Raw genomic sequence first — 21,430 nt, forward strand, 5'->3', positions numbered from 1 at the left:
CCTCCAAGGCTAGATTACCAAAAAAATCTGTAAGTGGTAATATTCCTTAAGATAATTCACCTTTGGTAATAAAATGGTTTTTGCGATAGTTCATATTGCAAAAGACTGCGCAGCAAGGCATAACATAGGTGCTCTAAAGAATCCTGGATGGGCACTTTGCAATGACAGCGAAATAATTCAAAGAAAAAGGTTTTTTTTAACAATTTAACTGATGTCTATTTTTTATTTTTCGAGAAAGTATAATTTCATATATGTCTGCATGTATTACAAATTACACTCGGTCGAGGAACTTCCGTAAGGCCTAAAAACTTGGATCAAAAAGTGGGATTTCCATGACATTCAGAAGTTGCTGTTGGTAAAGCAGAATTCACATAATTTTATGTGAAATTCATTGGTGGTATTAATTTTCAAAAATAGTGTACACAATTGTGTAAGTAATAAAAAGCTCTCATTAGCTTGTAGTCTAATAGATATAGAAAATGAAATTTATCATATTGGAAGAATTTATCAAAAATTGGTAATTTAATGACCTAAATTAAGTACTTAAGTATTAGGCTTAAGTTTCACGTATAATTTATTACTTAAAATATATTTTACCCCTATATTGTAGTTTCTTTTAATGCAGTTAGGTTTTTAATAAGGTATTTGTTTTATAAATTTTCAAATTATTTTAAATTATGTTAAAAATTTATAACTAGTCTGTAGGACTGCGAGATGCTGATCAAACATTTGGCTTGCTTTGACTAGACAACGATATTTAACTTCACAAATTCTGCCAAATATTAGTCTACTTTATGCTAATAATCAAGAAAGATAAAGTTTTTACTGCGACAATACTGGATTTACAATGAAAAGGAGCTGTCATTGGACTAGTGCCATATATTTGTCTAACCGATGCGACTGTGGGGAACAGAGAATATAAGAGCCCTTGTAAAAACATTCTCTTGGTCGGGGAAGTGGTGTTCTTCTTCGATATCAAGTGGCTGGAGACCAGTTTATATCAAGTCAGTCAGTTCTCGATAATACACTCTCCAAACACTGCCAAATATTCGTCTACAATATACTTTTGTCAAAATCAAGACCGAAAGAGATTTCTTACTGCGATATACAATGAAAAGCAGATATCATTGGACTAGCGCCGCATATTCAACTAATTCCTTCGATTCTGCGATGATATCAATTGGCAGCAGAGAGCGATTTATTTGAACTTAGTCAGTCGTTAATAATTCACTGTGCAAATACTGCCAAATATTCGTCTACTATACCCCATTTGGATATGCATAAGAAAAAAGGTGTATAGAATTGAGCGATTGCAGAAATAAGAATTCATATGAGCTTACAAAATTGGTACACTATTTCCTGTGAGAAAAACCTATCTAGAAAAATTTGTGATAAATCCTCATTACAACTGTTTGTTTTGTCTTTTGACTGTCTGAATGTTTAATTCCCCGAATCTGGGAAGCAAACTAATGAGATATATCAATTACACCGCAACATGAAAAACGTTGTCTTTTATTTTACAGAGGCCGGTTTTTTGTGAAACATATTGTAATTGTGGAAATCGCGCATTAGTATTTTAGTGTTAGTTTAAAATGTTACAGCTTTTTCTTTAGTTTGTAAGGGGTAAAATTAGTTATTTACAAGTTATATTAATAATTCCCAGGTGCCACTCGTCCCATTTCTAAAAATTGTTCTAACGAAAAAATCCAGTTCAAGACAATACTTTAAGTAAAGTAATAAAAATAATATTTAGCTAAGCTTATGCTTTATGTACCTCCGTTGGCTTAAGTCCACTAGCGAATTATAAAGCCAAGTGCCTGGCCTTAGTGTATAAATGCAATTCTTTTTTAAATTCTGCCTGAAAGTCCGTGGGTTTGTTGAATAACGAGGTGGCACCAAAATATTTATTAAATATGGTATAATGTTATATTTAAGTTTAAAATCATTTTAATTTATAGATAGAATAGAATTTAATAAAATGGAGAAATACGTTACTATATGCAAGTTGTTAAATAAATTCAGAATTGCACCCAAAATGTATTTATGGTCTGATATGAAAAGTACAATGGTACTAATTTTGAAAACTTATTTTATTTTTGGAATGACAAAATTTATCAAAAAAAATAAATATTTCAATATTGAATTAGGAACTCTTTTGATTTATAAGTATAAACATGAAAAAAGTTATCTCTGAAAGAGATCAATTTAAATGTTTTATATTTCAGAGTTTGAGGATTTTTACTTTGTCATTTGTTTATGTTATAATTTTATGAACAATGACATTTTTATCTTAATGTACGTATTTGAAATTCAATTTATTACAGTCTATACTGTATAAGATACATGAGCTATTTGATGTTACTTGGACACAAAATAAATAACTCATAACAAAATATGACCTTTTATTTGGAGATATTTTTTTTTATAAATGAAAACCCTGTTCATTATTGTTTACATCAAAATCTAGTACAATGGTTCTGAGTTTAGAAGAAGGGACAGATATTATAGGTAAAAGCTCAGCTTCGCTAAGAAAAAAGGGGATATGTAGGTAACCCTGGGTTTTTTACTGCGGCTAAGAAGGGACAGGTATAAGAGAAAATAGTAGCAATTGAAAACGCCCTAACTGGCATCGTACCTAATGGCATCCTATTAAGTGGCATCGGACCAAGAGACATCGTCCTTAGTGGAATCGTATCTTGTGGCATCGCCCTAAATTTCATAGTACATAGTGGCATTGTACTTAATCTGGTAATGAAATCTGGTGCGTATTGAGACGGGAGTTTTGCTTTTCACCCTATACATGTATATAACGGCCCGTAGGTAGGCAAACTTTACCCGTAATTAAAAATGTATCTTTAGTTATGGTAGTGTTATTTCTATTCTATATATTTTTTTCGTTTCTCGAAAGTGTTGATGATGTGAGGGATAATTCATGTCTACGGTTTTTTATTTGTATGAATTTTACCGGCTTCGTTGGGTGGTCGTGGTGAGCCCACGCAGTTTCAAATTAATGCTTTCACATTGTTTAAGAGCTTTAATACAATAGGTTGCTTTTTGTCTTTAAAATAGTTTCTCGTACGTATATATTTTACGTTTCATGAGCGTTCTAATAATTGTTAATATTGTATTTTCTATAATTTATTTCTGTTGCCGAATTAATTTAATAATGTTTTAGGTCTAAAGTTGCTCTATTGATATTGAAATTTGTTTAAGACAATAATATTTAAAATATTTATTTTAATTGTAATTTAAATATTCTACCGATCGGGATAAGACTGGGATCACGTTTTTTAGAGGATGTTCCGAATATGGCGGTGTATAGTTGAGTGCCGTGTTCAGTAATAAATACGCTCAAGGTTAAACTCTTTCGAGGAGAGGTATATTTTGGCTTGCCAACTAGTTTTTTCGCTCAATTTTTGGGGTAGGGGCTAGGGCTATTCAGCCATAGAGCCCAAAATAATCAAATTAGTCTATTCAGTATAGTTATGATTAGTAATGTAAGATAAACGTTTTTGTTTAAACATAGCAACTGAGCCCACAGACACAATCTCTTCATTTAGGTTGTTCCAGGTAATAATTGTGCGGCGAAAGAACGATAATTAAGTAGAATTTAGTTCATTACGGAAAATTCACTGTAAATATGAATATAATTGACTGACATAACTAAAGCTGTTGTGTACAATAAATATCTAGTTACTACAACTGTATTGGAATTTACCTGTAAAAAATTTACGGTTATTTAACAAGAAGCTACGGTAATTTTTAACAATGTAGGAAAATATAGATATTTTCTCTATGAAATAGTTAAACAAAAAAGTGTTTTAATAGGTTAATTTGTTTTTAGGGAGCGCTTAAGCCAAGGCCCTACAATACTTAAGCCACAATAGGGACTAGGCAGCATGACGTATATAATACGTTACCGATGCTTTTTCAAATTTAAAAAAATACCAGCATAGCTGCCATAGCTAAAGGCACGGCGTGACCTCAAGCTACCAAGTCCCTATAGCATAAATAATTACCAAAGGAAACTGGACTAAGCTTTTGAAAGGTGTCCGTAAAGAATTTTTAGATGAAATGATAGCAATATATCACAATAATAAAGGCTATCTTATGTTCAAATCCGACCGAGTCACTTATGTCTTTCAATCTAGTCAAAATCTTTTGTAGTGTTGTAAGTCGGAAAATTTTCCGGAAAATGACCGAGGCCTTTTTTTCGGAAAATTTTCCGTATTTTTCCCATTGACATAGTTTTAAGTTGAATCGATGAACTGTAAAGAAAATAAATTTGATTACTTGGCTTTCTTTTTTAGAAATTGAATCATATCAAACCCCATTAAGCATAAAACGTGTCGAAGAACACTTTTCTAATTCGATTTTTTTTTTAATATCCATCATGGTTCTCAACATAAATTTGAATAAATAGAATATTCGTGAACAGAGCATATGTTTTGTCAAATTTATAATAACTTTCCTCTAGCCAGTTTAGCATTATTTGCATGATGAGCAACTGATTTTAAGTGTGAAATTGTTCGGCTTTCAATTGATCAAATGAATTCGGGTTAAAGATATTTAGACATTTAATATAATGCGGAACACCTTTCTAATTGGAACGAACTTTCTAAATCTAACGGTTCTCGAGATAATATTTCAATGACCTTGAAGAAACGATTCAAGGTCATCAATATTATCATTTTTAATAATTCCCCAACACGTGATAAGTGCCACAAAAATTTGAAATTAGTACAAGAAACGGTTTTGATGTTATCGCCATGGATCGTTTTTAAATTGAACACCATTTTTAATTTCATATATCTATTGAAAATCTGTTCAACAAAAAGAAAATAGGCAAATATCGGCAAAATTTTTAATTGATATTGTGAATCTACCTAAACTTATAACTAAAACTCACATTAATTCTAAAAGGAATATATTAGTTAAAGACTGTTGTAAAGCTGGATTAACTACAAAAGTAACTGTTTAATTAGGTGTTTTAATAATCATGACTGGTAGCTCTTCTTGGGAACTAGTAGTGCCGGGGGAGAGCCGGGGCTCCTCTTCGCTTGGCTTCGACTCTCTTTTACGAGGTGGCTGGCGCCATCTACCCTTACATAACATCTTTCTTTTCTAGCAAATTAAAAACAGTGATGTAAATTTATAAAAAGGTTACAAATTAAATGGTTCTAAATAGCATTCAAGTTAATGGTTCTAATTACATATATTTCAACGCGGTGGCAGTGATGTAAATTTAAAAAAAAGGTAACAAATTAAATGGTTCTAAATAGCTATTCTTCATCCTTTTCCTTGGGAAAATGATATCAATCACGGAGACGACTAGGGAGGATGTTGGGTCTTCCGCAACGAGTTTTCGGACATCGATTTGGCGTGGGGGGTATAGGTTCAGGGGGTTGAAAAGCCGGGATTATATGTGAGGGCAGAGAGTCCTGGGTATCCCTATTACCGTTTTGGTTCCACTGTGTGTATTGGCGGAATAGTCATGTTGCCTTGGTTGTAATTTGTGGGCAGTTGTAGAGGTTGGTGTGATCGATGGACTGGTAAACGGGTCATCGAAAGTGGTTTCCAGCTTTAAGTGTGTACATGTGAGTCAGAAAACTTGGCCACGATCCGTTTTGATTTGATAGGTCCGTGGTTCAGGACCAACTGAGAGAACTGTAGCTGGTAACCAGTTGTGTGGACCTGCTAGGTAGCGGATATGTTGTCCGGGTTGAAGAGGTGGAAGGTTGTGCCGGTGAGGGTAATTTACCCTTTGGCGTGGCCCTATATTTCATAAGGATATACGAAAGATCTTTTCCAGTTTGACGAGCTTTAATGAGGGCGTTTTTAATGGTTTGAATCGTCCTTTCTGTCATGCCGTTGGACTGCGGGTAATGTGGCGAGGAAGTCACATGATTGACACCCCAGTTTTCCAGAAACTTTTTGAATTCTGCAGAGTTGAAAGGTGGCCCATTGTCTGATATTAAACGTTGTGGGAATCCGTGACGGGTGAAGTGAGGAGCCAAGAATTGGGTGACGCTTTTCGTAGTTGTATTATGTAGTTCCTGCGCTTCGACAAACTTAGAGTAATAATCTACGAGAAGTATATAGTTCTGGGAGTGGACATGGAAAAGGTCAGTACCCGCTGATTCCCACTTGTATGTAGGAACTGGGTGCGGTTGCATAGGCATGGGAAAGTTGGAACGACCTCTGTTGCTGTAGGTATCACATGCCTGTATGTATCGTGTGATATCATTGCTCATGCGTGGCCAGAAAAGGTGTAACTTCGCTTTAGCAATACAGGAATTTATGCCCTAGTGCGCGCCATGTATTAACACTAAAACCTTGCGCTGTAATGAGCGTGGAACTACTAGACTCGAGCCCCTGTATACCAAGTCACCCATAAAATGAAATTCTTCTTTGTGTGGCCAGTATGGACGTAATTCTGGGCTAACTTGTTTAGCTATTCGGGGCCATCCCGATTTCAGATATTGCTTTAACTGTTGAAACGTTGGATCAGTGGCTGTGGCTGTTACATATTTGTCGTGTTGCGAAGACGGTAGAGTTGACATGGCATACACGGCAGTAAAAGGTCCACCTAGAAGGTCAGTGTTGATTAGATGATGTGATTGTGGTGCTCGGGAGAGCATATCTGCAATATGAAGTTGCGCTCCTGGTATAGGTCAGGTCCATCTGATATCGGAACAGTCGCATCAGTAAACGTTGGAGACGTGGAGAAAGAAGGTGTATAGGTTTTTTTATAACTGCTCATAAAGGGCTATGGTCCGTTTCGACAGTGATCTTAACACCCGCAATATAAAAGTTGAAATGTTCGCATGCAAACACTATTGCGAGCAGTTCTTTCTCAATCTGTACATATCGACACTGTGTTGGAGTTAAGGATGTCGATGCATATTTGACGGGTTGACCGCCTTGTAGAAGAACTGCACCAATACCCGTTTGGCTGGAATCTACCGATAGAATTATTGGTTTTGCAGGATCAAAGAAAACCAATACAGGCGCCGTGGTTGCAAAACGTTTTAATGAGTCGTAGTGCGTCTGGTGGTCTGCTTCCCATCGGAAGACAGCGTCCTTTTTAAGTTGATCGCGTAAAGGAGTGATGACAGAAGTAGCCGCTGGGATGAAACGCGTGACGTAGTTAATCATCCCCAGGATCTTTTGCAATTCAGCTTTGCCTTTAGGCGAGTTCAAAGAGTAAATCGGCGTGACTCTTTCCGGATCCACTTCCACACCTTTGGATGAGATGGTATGACTAAGGTGTTTTACCCGGTCTACAGCTAAAGACATTTTCTTGCGTCCAAAGCAGAGACCAACTTCCTGGACACGTTGTAAGACACGTAATAGTGATATTTTGTGGGAGGTGATGTCTTCCGAGGCGATTAGGAAGTCGTCCGTCGAAATATCAACCTCGGGGAATTCGTCCCGGGGATAGAGATTATGTAATGTTACGTGACAAATTTCCGAACCAGTGATTAGTCGATGAGGGTAATGAATGTAGCGAAATCTGCCATGCGGGGTAGCGAACGTGCAAAGATGAGAGCTGGCTTCAATTAGCTCAATGTGCCAGAACGCACTTTGTACATCCAGAACTGTAAATATCTTCTTACCGCTCAATGAAGAGAAGACGGACAGAGCCATCTGGCTTTGGGGCAACCACCATGGGATGTACCCAGTCGGATGGTCCCGAGACTGGCACAATTATACCTAGTTGTTGTATACGCTATAGTTCCACCTTGACAGCATCACGGAAAGCGTGGGGGACTTGATGGCCTGCACTGATGGACGGAATTGGATTGTCTTTCAATTGGATATGGTGTTGTCCTGGGAGTTTACCCACCTGGCCGAAAACAAAGTGATATTGCTCTACAATGTCCTGGGGTGAATGTGTAATAGTTTGTAAGACTGGCGTGTCCGCCAAGGCCGACACCTGCAGGGATGGAGGTGGCCCGAGAGGATGGGAATGATATTGTATAATAGCCAGCTTGACCGCTGCGGATGCACCAAGAATGAAGACCCTGTTGTCGCACGTGATGTAAAACGTGAAGGTTTGTGTTGCAGCATAGGAAGTGCATGGTACGTCTATGGTGCCAAGCATGGGTATAGGGTGCCCAGAGTACGCCAAAACATTGTACACAGAAGGTCGTAGAGGAGGTCGGTGTGGTAATGTTTGATACAGTGCATTGGGGATAATATTGACTAGCGCCCCTGTATCTATTTTAAAAGTGCTAGGTGTGTTGTATAAATAGACACAATCATAAATTTCAGTCTTTATAGGAATTGTATCAAGTCGATCCAACGTACGTACAAGAGTAAGGCTATAGCAATTGTAGTCATGGGGGTTAGGAGCGTGATCAAAAATGGCATCTGTGGTATTAAAATAGCTTTCGAGTTCTTCTGGCTATTCTAATGCGGAATCGTAAGTAGGATAATCAGGAACTTGGACGTATTCGGATTCCTGAAGGGCATGAAGCGTACGACAAACTATAGCCCAGTGACCCTTGCGTAGGACTTTTGAAAGTAGTCATTGTCAGATAGTATTTAGTTGATAAAAATGTTGAAAACAATAATATACGAAATGCTCATAAAAATGTTCAAAAACAATGATAGGCGAAATGTTCATAACACACGAGGCCGCCGAAAGGCATAGCTAAGGATAGAATTTCTTTTCTTATAAAAATTGTTTAAGATATACCGAGAGTTCATTACTTTATGAAAATAATCGATGAATGTAAACGTGAATTGTATCCCACTTCTATCACCATGTTGTAAAGCTGGATTAACTACAAAAGTAACTGTTTAATTATGTCTTTTAATAATCATGACTGGTAGCTCTTCTTGGGAACTAGAAGTGCCGAGGGAGAGCCAGGGCTCCTCTTCGTTTGGCTCCGACTCTCTTTTACGAGGTGGATGGCGCCATCTACCCTAACATAACAAAGATCTCTAACGTCATTTTCCATAACTCAAACTAAATGAACTACGTGGCTTTGTATAATAGTTTCATAACTCTAAAATATAAATATCTACTTGGTTTTGATATTTCCAAAACCAAAGATTGCAAAAAAAATATCTTTACCTTTTGAATCATGCCTGAATGTAAACCCAAAACTACGCAAAAACTCCTACTTCTTAGGAAACTGGTGGTGAATAAAATTTTGCAGTAAAAAATCAAAAACCGGTTAATTGTGCGGTGGTTTTTAAATTTATATTATAAATTAAAATAAATTTCATACGCGTGATTTATTTTTTTGACATTTGGCCAGGTTTGGGCTCAGCTCGCCTCACTAGGCGACGGCAGTTTGGCTCTGATCATTTCGACCCCGACCATTTTGACCTCAGTACGTTTTTATTTTTTTTAAATATTTGAAAATAATAATTTTCGGAAGTATATAAAGATGGTTTCGGGATTGTGTGAGTGTCCTTGTGGCTTGGGATGAGTTTGAAATCATATTGCGGCAATTTTGTGTTACATTCTTGATTGCGAATTAGAAAGGCGTAAGTTTGTCAGAGGTCGGGACATCTTAAATCTGTTAATAAGAATTGGACATAAACGTACTTAAGCACTCTGAAATTTATTAAACAGAGTTAGTAGAAGGAAAGTAAGGTTGAGGCATCAGTCCCAGGTTCAGGTTCGAGATCGGGATCCGGGATTTTTGGGGTGAAATAGGGGTAAAATCGCTGAAAAGTCAATGTATTTATGATATTTCTCGCGACAATTTGTTTTTCTAATATCAACATATTGTGTTCAGGACCAACTTATTTCTTTATATCCGCTTATCTCGAATATTTAAAGAGTACACTTATATGGTACTTGAACGTATTTATTCGGCTTTATCTCGTGTTTTATCGTATGGAATAAGTTGAAATTATGTAAGTTGTATGATACTTGATAACCTGGGCGGGAAGATAGTGCGCGCGAGCGTGCGCTGATTACCTGGGGCGCGGTTAATTTAAATGAAAACATGGATTTGAGTATCAAAAAAAGTGACGTCATGGAATATTTGAAGTAGTTTTTGAAATGACGTAGAATGGAAATATTTTTCAACTTCATTTTAATATCATTAGCGCGTAAATGGTACTTAAATATGCTTGGCACTTGAACCTATACCACGAGTATTTCTTAAAACGAATATCTCAAGTTTTAGTATGAGAAACGTATCGTTCTCAAATGATACTTGCACATGCTACAAAAAGGGGTTGTATAGCGTTGTGGGAGGTCATTCCACGGTTAACTGCGGTAGCTATATTATAGATGCCTAAAGCCCAACATATTTGCCCCACGTGCGCGAAAGTTTTCGCTACCAAGTCCTCCTTAAATCGGCATGTTAGAGAAGTACACGGTGATAGACATCAGTTTATCTGTGAAGTATGTGGTAAAACTGTTGCTAAATTAGAATATTTTAAGAGCCATCAACGAACTCATGACTTGAATGCACCCGGCCCTTCCGAACCTATGAACCTGTCTCAATGCAACGTTCGCCAGCATCTTCCCGTCCACCGTCACCTAGTATCTACCACTACACAGCCATCTGCAACTTATTTACTTAACAACCCAACGCCATCACCTGTTCCCGCCTCATCATAACTTGATGAAACACCACCAGCATCCCCAAGTATGGTCCAGGCCTTGAATGATACGTAAGCCTCTATCCGTTACAATGCTGAAGACTATGATATTGATGCAGGGATGTTTATTGAACGTTACCGAGCCACTTTCAGTAAATTTCGAATGGAAAGACTCACCAGTAAACGCGGAATTAAATGGTTCTTACTCGTAAGATCAGCCTATATGAGACCATTAGGGGTGCGGAACAAAGAGCGGAAGTACGACCCTATTTCCGGAGCACTGTATTGAAACAATACAGTCAGCAGCGGAAAACTTTGAAGCGACAGGTATATGTACTAAATATAAAAGTTATATTTTGAACTAAAACATTATATTTTTGATAGGATCGGGTTGGGTAATTGATCGTATTCTGTATGTAGAATTAAATGTAGCATCTTACCAAAGATAATTTAAACTCGTACCCTAGATTCGAAATCACTCTCTCGCGCGTTGCCGATAGCGTTTACCCACTTCCCGCCGGAACTCAGAAAAAATTCACTCCATGGTTTGCGCCTTACCGCAACCACGGCCAACTTCGATCACGTGATGCCGCGCTAGCAGCGCGTGATCGAAGTTGGCCGTGCCGCAACCGATGGAGCCAGATTTTTCTGAGGTCACGTGCCGGAAAAGGGTAAGCGCTTCGTAAAAAAACCGTCAATGGGAAAGCTCTCAGTATTCGAATCTAGGGTACGAGTTTAAATTATCTTTGATCTTACCAACCGTTACGGGGGACATCGCATATGGAACTACCTGAAAAAACTAACTCAACGTCGCGCGATTCTTAATATTAAAAGAGAAAATGATGAGAGAAATGTTTTCTCTGGTTAATTCTGGCTAAACTTCACCCAGTTCCTAAGATTCAAAATGCTTACCGTTTTTCAAAATATACACCCTACGAAAATGAACTTGATACCAGTGATATATCTTTTCCTTTCAAATTAAACGCTACGGAACTTAAAAACTTTGAATTAATGAATAATTTATCAAAATCTGTGTTTGGCTTCTCGGGAGATATATTCCCCCTTTACGTAAGCGCTAACAAGTGTGGTAAGGAAAGGGAGGTTGATTTGCTATACATCACCGATGAAACGAAAGATATTGACGATGGGAATAGACATTACTGTCTTATACGAGACCTAGGAAAACTGTTACAGCAGCTAACAAAAAACAGAAGCACAAGTTATAACTGCAGGTAATTAAGTTTCCAATAGTTCATTGCTTGTAAAATACTAATTTATTCTTTATTACAATATGTCTTCGCCGATTCAGTGGAAATAACGCGGAACTGTGACGTGATACGCATATCGAAGAATGCGCCACTCACGGCGTCCAAAAAACAGTTTTTCCTACCAAGAAGAAGACGGTTTATTTTGATAAATATGAGTGGACGGAAAAAGTAAAAATAAAAATTATTTAATTTAACTCTTAATGAAATTAAATTATTAGGTGCAGTTTGTATTTTACGCTGATTTTGAAACTATCCTACCGAGAGTTCAAGGATGTGATCTAGATCCCGATATAAATACCAGCAAATTTAACATGCATATCAGTTGCGCGTATTCGTGGGTGCTTGTTGGACCTAACGGTAAGTTATTTGGTAAAATTCAATTTTAGATATATTACAATAGGATACTTATAGGTGTACCTGTTCGAACCGATTGCTATCGAGGACAAGATGCAACTCGAAGATTTCTAGTCGATTCTGGAATTAGAGACGGAGTTGATGGAACTCATTGAGACCAATGTACCAATGATTATTACCCTGGAGGAGGAGGAGGAACAGGTTCAAACTACTACGCATTGCTACAATATACCCGCTGTTCGAGATCATTGTCATTTCACTGGGAAATACAGGGGACTAGCGCATAACCTCTGTAATCTTCAAAAGAAGGTTCCAGAATTTATCCCTATTTTCATTCATAACCTTAGCAGGTAAATTAGACAGGAAATAAACCTAATAATAATAATACATCTTCATAAATACGATTTACACCTCATATGTCAGGAGATTGGCCATTTTAAGGAACAAAAACTTGACTGTATTCCTTCCACTAGTGAAAATTATATTTCGCTCAAACTAGGTTAAATATATTTAATTATGAATTTAACCATAACATTAATTTCATCGTTTTATAGGGAGAATTCGGGTTTTAGACTCTTATCGATTTCTAAGTGATAGTCTCGATACGTTAGTATCTAATCTCGTTTTGGAAGGAGCCAGTAAATTTCAGATGGTTAAGAAATATTTCGATAACGATAAAGTTCAACTGCTTCTGCGGAAGGGCGTCTATCCTTATGCCCAGCAAACACAAATCGTCCCTGGGACGTCCCAGCATGGTCCATAGAGCCCAGCTTGGTCCCGTCCAAAATTCGTCCTACGGGACGAATAACGGACGTCCCATTTTAGTCCTCGTAGTACCAATTTCGCGACATCCGATATTCAGCCCAATCTACGTCGCATGGATCTCCACTATTCGTCCGAATTGTTTCCTCCATCAATGCTATCTAGAGGCTCGTTTATCAGCAATTAATTTTAATTTGTTTCACCTGTATTTGTATTTGAGCTGATAATGATTAATGAACCACAAAATATTAATTTTATTATGAATATTATTATTTAAATTTACGAGTTTATTTAACGTGAATTAATGAAATTACGTGTTAAATCAAAACTACTTAATTATTTAATTAATTTTATCTGTTCTTAATTTTTATATTTTTTTATATTATTATTATTTTCTTAATTTTTAATTCCATTATTAATTTTTCACAGCCAATTACTGCGAAAAAGCTGATCTAAGTTGGCCACGCTAAAGTCCTTTTAAAATATCTGGTAGCCCAGTTTGTAGTTTCTTTTGTACGACGCCATTACTCGATAGTGAGACCCCGATCTCTTGTTCTCTTTTATTTTTGCATTCCTGTAATAATTGTATTTTTGTTCTCTCATTTCTATTTTTTGTATACTGTGCTGCGCTCCTTCTAGGAGCCGCCCTGTTTCAAAAGGGTGTACCTCTGTACGGCAAAATAAACCTATAAACCTATTGGAATCGGTCACCATAAAGTCCATAATGCGTTCTACACAAACGTTAAAGATTATAACATAGTAATATCTAGTATCGCTGATAATATATCATAAGAGTAAGTATTTTATTAAAAAAACTGTTTGATTTTTTAAATAATTTTAATTCGATTTTTTTAATGTGTCTTTTACAGAGGTAGGAAGAAAATATGTGTGATCAAAGTCTATTTTGACTCGTCACTAGCCATGTGCGAGTCTTGAATTTGGGGTTTCGAGTCGAGTCTCGAGTATCTAAAATTTCCTTATCGAGTTTCGAGTCGAGTTTTTTTTGTTTTCGAGTATTCGAGTATTTAGGCTTACCTAAAAATAGATGTTCGAGTACTAGAGTAGTTGGGCTTAGCGTCAGTGCCCCCGCCAGCAGTAGGCACAAGTAGGCACGTGCCTATGTTCAAAAATTTTAGGCCTATTTTAGGGGCCTCTAAAAGTTTTAAAAAATTGCCTCTGGGGCCTCCAAATGTGATTTTTAAATTTTAATAATTTTTAAAAATTGGTCATCTTGCCCCCTAAAAAAAGAACTCCCATTCAATTCCAATTTCCAAGAGTCCTAAATGGCCCTAATAAAACGTTCCCTTTTGAACCACCTATACTCGAAATCAATATTACTTGAGTACACAAACAAAGGCAGCGAACTCTGTTGTTTCTGCTTTTGGTAGTGTACTCTGTTAACATTGATATAGAGTATATGACTACGCTTACATGGGGCTCTGAACGTCGACGTAAGGGAACGTCGACTTTCGACGAACGTCGACGTTCCGAAAAGGGGAGCGGTTACATGATCGTCGTTTCAAAAAATACTACGGATTTTTCCCTCCAAAACAGGGTATTTTGGCGCTCCTTAAAAATATGCTTTACTTGCGTTTTATTAGTATATAATTTTAAGTAAAGTTTCTATTGCTATTCAATTATAAAATAATACATTTTTAAATATAAATATATCAAGTATTTCATATAATAATAATAATATATAAAATGACATCTTTTATACGTTGATTTATTTATTATATAAATTAATTATAAATTATATTCATTATATTTTCAATATAATTTAAAAAGTTTCATTAATTATAAATTGTAGTTAGTAAATTGTATCGAAATATTTGAAATTATTTATAAATTAATAGGAAATAAAATGAAGTATATAAAATAACATTTATATAATTATTATATAAATATAAAAATAAATATAAATAGTAAATAAATATAAATATATATAAAAAACTCAAATTAAAACGAATTTAATTCGGAACAGTCGGATATGCGGTAGGAAAAATTGCTACTGGCCAAGGAAACGTCGTCGTAAAGACGTTACATGCAGCGCCGAACGTCGACGTAAGGCGTTAAATCGACGGTTTGAGGTAGTTTTCGTTAAGTCGACGTATCTCTTCGAACGTCGACGTTCGTGCGGTTACATGAGAAAAATAAACGTCGACGTTTCCTTACGTCGACGCTCCGAGCTCCATGTAACCGTAGTCTATGACAAAAGACTGGCCCGGGACGGGGAAGTCCGTCGTGCAAGGAAAGCAGCCAAAAAAAACCACCTGTTCGCCTCAGTGATAACTTAGCTCCAACCATCTAGGAATTCTACAAAAGGGGGCATAAAGTGAGAAACTAGATTTCTTTAATACGACTTAAACCGTTTCAATGCTTAAACGAAGGGAAATTCCAGCGGAGCTGAAGTCGAAGCGTAAAGCATCGTACCAGTCACTACTTTGAATAGAGAGCGTCCTGGGGATTAGGGTTTTTTCTTTTTTACTCCTTGTCCCTTTTGCGAAATCACGTGATATCAGTGACCACTGATCGTAGAGAAAGGACCTAGACCTTCGGTGGTCGGACTTGTCCCAGATAACGCGCGTTTCTTCATTTCGTTTTCTGCTCCTGAACAAACAGGTAGTTCTCAATTTCGATTATCTCCCAGTCAAATTTTTTCTAAGTCTCTTCCGAGACTAACTTTGCCAATACAGTCTTTTTAAAGGCTATTTAGCTGTTTTAATCTAATTTTTAAACAGCCTTTTTCAAGGCTAATTAGCTATTCTAGCTAAATTATTCAAAAAGCCCTTTTCAAGGCTAATTAGCTATTCTAGCTAAATTATTCAAAAAGCCCTTTTCAAGGCTAATTAGCTATTCTAGCTAAATTATTCAAAAAGCCTTTTTCAAGGCTAATTAGCTATTGTATTATTAAAAAGTCTGTTTGAAGACTACATAGCTTTAACTAAGCTCTATTTGCTTAAACCTTTTTAAGGTTATTTCGCTATTAGTATATAATAGTAGCATTTTCAAATATGAGTACCAGAAAATTTTTATCTGGGTCACAAAAATTAGAAAAATGGAAAAGGGAAGATAGTTTCGTTAGTAATCAGAAAGGTGCAATGGCACGTTTTTTGAAATCGTCGGCGCAAAGCCATAACTATAGTTCTGAGAAAAACCTAGTCAAAGAATTGGGAAAGGGTTTAGAATCCTTGGAGACTGATAACAGTCACTGTTTTAGTGATACTGCTGAAGTTCTTCCAAACGTCAGTACTGATATGGCAATGGAACTGACTCATGAAGGAGAAATTGCAGAAGTAATTGCAAACCCCAACTCTAACCATGCACAAAATACATCAAACAACGTGTCAAATTCAAAATAAATGAGCTTACACGCGTTGAATAACTTGGATATTAGTCTAGATAAAGATTGCCTTCCAGTTCAGCCTTAACTAAATCCTTTTCCTAAAAGATTAATTGGCGGTAAAAATCGAGGTTTCAATTCTTCTTGGTATGACAAATATCAAATGATTGAATATTCAGTTGCAAAGGATGCAGTGTATTGTTTTTGTTGCCGTCAGTTTTTAGGCAGTAGAAACACTGCATTTCTAAAGGGATATTCGGATTGGAAAAACATGGGGACACAATTCGAAGAACACTTCACTTCCTCCAACAAATCTTCTCACCAACTAGCCTACAAAATGTACTTAGACTACATGGAATCCAAATCCCGTGGATCAATAGTTTGCCAGGTTAACGACCACCACAGACTAGACGTGGAAGTGATAATTTTATGTGCCCAACAAGATTTAGCACTTCAGGGGAACACTTACACATCCGCCGACAATATTGGGAATAGGGGAAACTTTATTGCAATATTAGATATTTAAAAAAAAATGTCATGATTTAAAAGCAAGTATAGTGAGAAAAATTATTGTTCAAGAGGTCAACTACTATAGGGTAGTTTGGACGCTTGCCCAACGTGTTTAGCTCCGGGGGTCCGAATTAAAACGTAATAATTAGATTACTTTGAAATTAAAAATTGTCAAAAGAATTTTAAGCACTAAACAAGAGGCTGTTTTACACATCAATATTAATTTAATAAGTTAAAACACAACAATAAAACAGTTCAGCTTGAAATAGTGCGAAACTAGACAATGGCCACTGTAGTCTTCCCCTTTAACAATGGGGGAGACAAGCCTAAATAAGTAGTTGATGAATTTGGGTAAAGAGGTAATCGTAGGGTGGAATTCTTCGATTAATAGTAAAGTTGGTAATATTTATTTGTAAATAATATACTTAATAATGAAAAATTTATTAATTTAATAATAATAAAACTTTTATTAATTTAATAATAATAAAACTTTTATTAATTTAATAATAATAACATTTTTATTAATTTAAAAATAATTAAAATTTTATTGATTTAATAATAATAAAATTTTTAAATAATTATATACAATTTGGCTAGTTAAAGAACAACAAAAATTACAAAGGAGTTTGTTATGGGGGCCTCTTAATCACGCAGTGCCTACTCGCGAAAAAATCCTGGCGTGGCTACTGCTTAGCGTTCGAGTACTCGAGTAGTTGGGCTTAGCGTTCGAGTACTCGAATAGTTGGGCTTAGCGTTCGAGTATTCATGTGGGTAAAATTATTGAAATGAAAATTTAATTAAAATGATACAATCTTTGGATGTTTTCAAATAAAAATACTTTTTATTTTTGGAACTGAGCTTAGATATTGGAAAATCTATATAATATTTAAAACTTTTAAATATTTAAAAAAAACATTGTAGGAAGAGACTTAAGGAAGTTAAGTTTGAGCACTGAGATTATTTGAAATATGAAATATCTGATTCAACTATAATATCACAGCTTGTAATTTAAAATAATATAATCTAATTATATTATCAATTTAAAAATTTAATAGTTCAGTCTCTTTACCGTTAAATATTATTCTTTATGCAGTTATTGTAGTTTCTTTCGGTTTTTCAAGTAGACATGTAGCAAAGTTAGCTGTTCAAGATGATCTGGTAGTAATCGCTCTCTTTTTTCAGTCATTGTAGCTCCACTAGCTGAAAAAAGTCTCTCGCTCGATGCTGAAGTGGCTGGTATGCCAATATATTTTTTAGCTAGTCGAGCAAGCTGTGTATATTTTAATTGACTCTTAGGCCAGTATTCGGACACATTGGAATCACTTAGTACAACGTCTTGTTCAAAATAAAGGTTTACTTGCTCGCTCAAGCCAACTTTCTTCTGTTTAGACTGATCGGCCCTCAAGGGGTCGGAGTGTGCAATAACTGGTGGCTTTACCGGGGAGTCGGGGTCCGGCTCTTGTAACCCGTAAGGGCGGTGGCGCACTGCGAGATGTTAGCTCCGTCCAAAGGGTCCTATCTCCAACCTCTGACTTCGGTCAGGTGTGGGCTGGATACTGGGCTTCGGCCCAAGCTTTATTTCATACTGTTATATTTTATATATTGAATTTGGAATTCCAAAAGTAAGATTTGCGTTGAATTTTCCGAAAGTTAGGGAAGGTTCGCTGTTTTTAAAGGTCATTTTGGACCTGTACATGTTTCAGTAATGATGAAAAGAAATTTGACGAGACGATGCTGCCACATAGAGAAGCCTTTTACAGTTCATTGAACAATCAAAATATTTTATAATCTGATTATTTACACGCCCAAAATGTTTGGACAGCGTTTAATATTCAAACATTAGGTAAAATTACTAAAATATATATATTTTAAATCTCTAAACCTCGGTTTTCGTGGGGGAATACACCGACCTCTATAGGAAAAGCGATGCGTTGCTCTTAGCCGACGTTGTTGAAAATTTTAGAACATTATCTATAACTCATTATAAATTAGATCCCGCTCAGGCTTACACCGCACCAGGTTTAGCCAGGCAAGCAGCTTTGAAGATGACTGATGTTCGCCTCGATCTCATACTTGATAAAGATCAACACTTATTTATTGAAAGGGGTAACGCTTTCTCGATATTTATAATATGTATTTACATTGAATTTTTAGGTATTCGAGGTGGTGTTTCAATGATCTCAACTCGTTATACCGAAGCGAATAACAAATATATGCCCGACACATATGATTCGTCAAAAGAGAGCGGTTATATATGCTATTTAGGTAATTTACATTAAAAAATAATTATTTAAATTTTAATTATTTTAATTTGAATTAACTTAATTTAAGATGCGAATAATTTGATATATGTGAACCATTACCGCTAGGCGACTTTCAGTGGGTTCATGAGGATGATTTGCAAACACTTGGTGAAAATATTCTGAGTATTCCCAATAACGTTCAAAAAGGATACATTTTAGAGGTAAATAACAAGTGTTATTATTATTGAATCTTATTTTTAATTAATTGTTTCCTTTGCAGGTCGATCTTGAATACCCTCCAGAGTTGCATGACTTACAAAACGATCTCCCAGTAGCGGCGGAATCTAAAGTTATCACACCTGATTTGTTATCTCCATACTCCAAAGATCTCTTAGGAAAATTAAATATTATGGGGAATCAAAGTTCACCGAAACTTCTTCCTTATTTAAATAATAAAGAGAAATACATTACCGCAATTTAAAATATGATGTAGAATTAGGTTTGAAAATAACTAAGGTATATCGAGCTCTAACCTTCACTCAAGGAAAATGGTTGGAAAAATATGTTAGTTTAAATACTGAACAGAGGAAATTATCCAAGAGCTCAATTGAAAAGAATTTCTGGAAACTTATGGTAAACTCTGTTTTCGGGTAAATCAATTTAAATAATTCATTGCGGTTTTTTTTTAAATAAAGCTAATACCCAAGACACCACCTTCGACCACATAAGCAATGTTGCTTGTGCGTGATATAGTAACAGGTGGCCGGGTTACAATGCGTAGGAGGGTGGTAGCAAGCCCTTGATGCCACGCGAGCCAACAGCTCCCTACACTAACTATTACCGTTAACCTCAGCAAGTTTTTATGGGAAGGGGAAACCGAAGATCTCGATGGAAAACCCCTTTAACCAGTGGGGAGATAACTTACAAACTCTACGCAGAAGGAGTGGTTCCGGATTTTCGCCCAGTGCCACTAGCTGGGATCGAACCCGGCACTTCTTGCTGCGAGGCTAAAGTGCTAACCACTTAGCCACCCCACTATTTAAATTACTTTATTTAATTCTTTAGAAAATCTACGCAACCGAGTTGATGTTGATCCATAAACCAGAAAGAATGTTTTAAGTTACAAGTTCCCCGCAGTTTAAACACTTTACCATCTTTACTGAAGAGTTAGCCGTCGCTTATAAAAAGAGAGCTAAAATTGTTTTTAACCGGCCTATATTTACCGGATTCACCATTCTAGATTTTTCGGTTCCATTACGGATTCATAAAAAATACGTACGGGAACAAGGCATCACTATTATTTACAGACACTGGTAATTTAATTTAATATGAATTTTTTATTTAAATAGAACTAATATTTAACGTACAACATAAAGACGGATGATGTTCATAAAAACCACTTTGACTTCTCTGATTACCCACCTTCGCATTTCCTTCATTCTAATCAGGATAAAAAAGCTCTCGGTTATTTTAAAGACGAGATAAATTCACAGTTAATTCAAAGCTTTGTAGGGCTTCGTCCAAAGCTTAATCTATTAAATTGTACGGGGAGTCTAAGACCGCTGAAGAGATAGAAAAGGAGTTGCGATTGGGGAAATATTCAGAGTCAATTTTAAACCATAAAAAGGTAATCCGCGCGCGCACTATCTTCCCGCCCAGGTTATCAAGTATCATACAACTTACATAATTTCAACTTATTCCATACGATAAAACACGAGATAAAGCCGAATATATACGTTCAAGTACCATATAAGTGTGCTCTTTAAATATTCCGAGATAAGCGGAGATAAAGAAACAAGTTGGTCCTGAACACAATATGTTGATATGAGAAAAAACAAATCGTCGCGAGAAATATCATAAATACATTGACTTTTCAGCGATTTTACCCCTTTTCACCCCTAAAATCCCGGATCGCGAACCTGAACCTGGGACTGATGCCTCGACCTTTCGTTCCTTCTACTATAATTAAAAATGCTTTGATTCATGTTTCATCTTAAAAAAAGAGCAGTTAAACCTGAGTAGCAAATTATTCATCTTTTTCTGAGAACCTGAACCAATCTACAGTAGTACATAAAATGATCAGAGCTTTTGCTAACTCAATGAAGGATCTTGGTATCCAGCCAATTTGGTTAAGAAATCTGGAAGAAAATAATTACAAAGCCGTAAAATCCGAAGTGAAATAATAATTTAAAGAACGTACGAGTATTCCTGAAAATATTCCTAAAAATTTAGTTTCAAAGTGAATAATAATAACTGTGGATTTATAAAAAAAAATCAGTTCCTAAAAGTTGCGAGGTTAGTTTGGAGGAGGGAAGAAGCAGCCAGTGTCTCAGAATCCATAGCGCGGTGTACCTAACAACAGGGGCCATTCCACC

The sequence above is a fragment of the Leiobunum rupestre genome, chromosome 3 (genome assembly GCF_980474605.1).
Source record: "Leiobunum rupestre chromosome 3, qqLeiRupe1.1.hap1, whole genome shotgun sequence".
Lineage (NCBI taxonomy): Eukaryota > Metazoa > Arthropoda > Arachnida > Opiliones > Sclerosomatidae > Leiobunum > Leiobunum rupestre.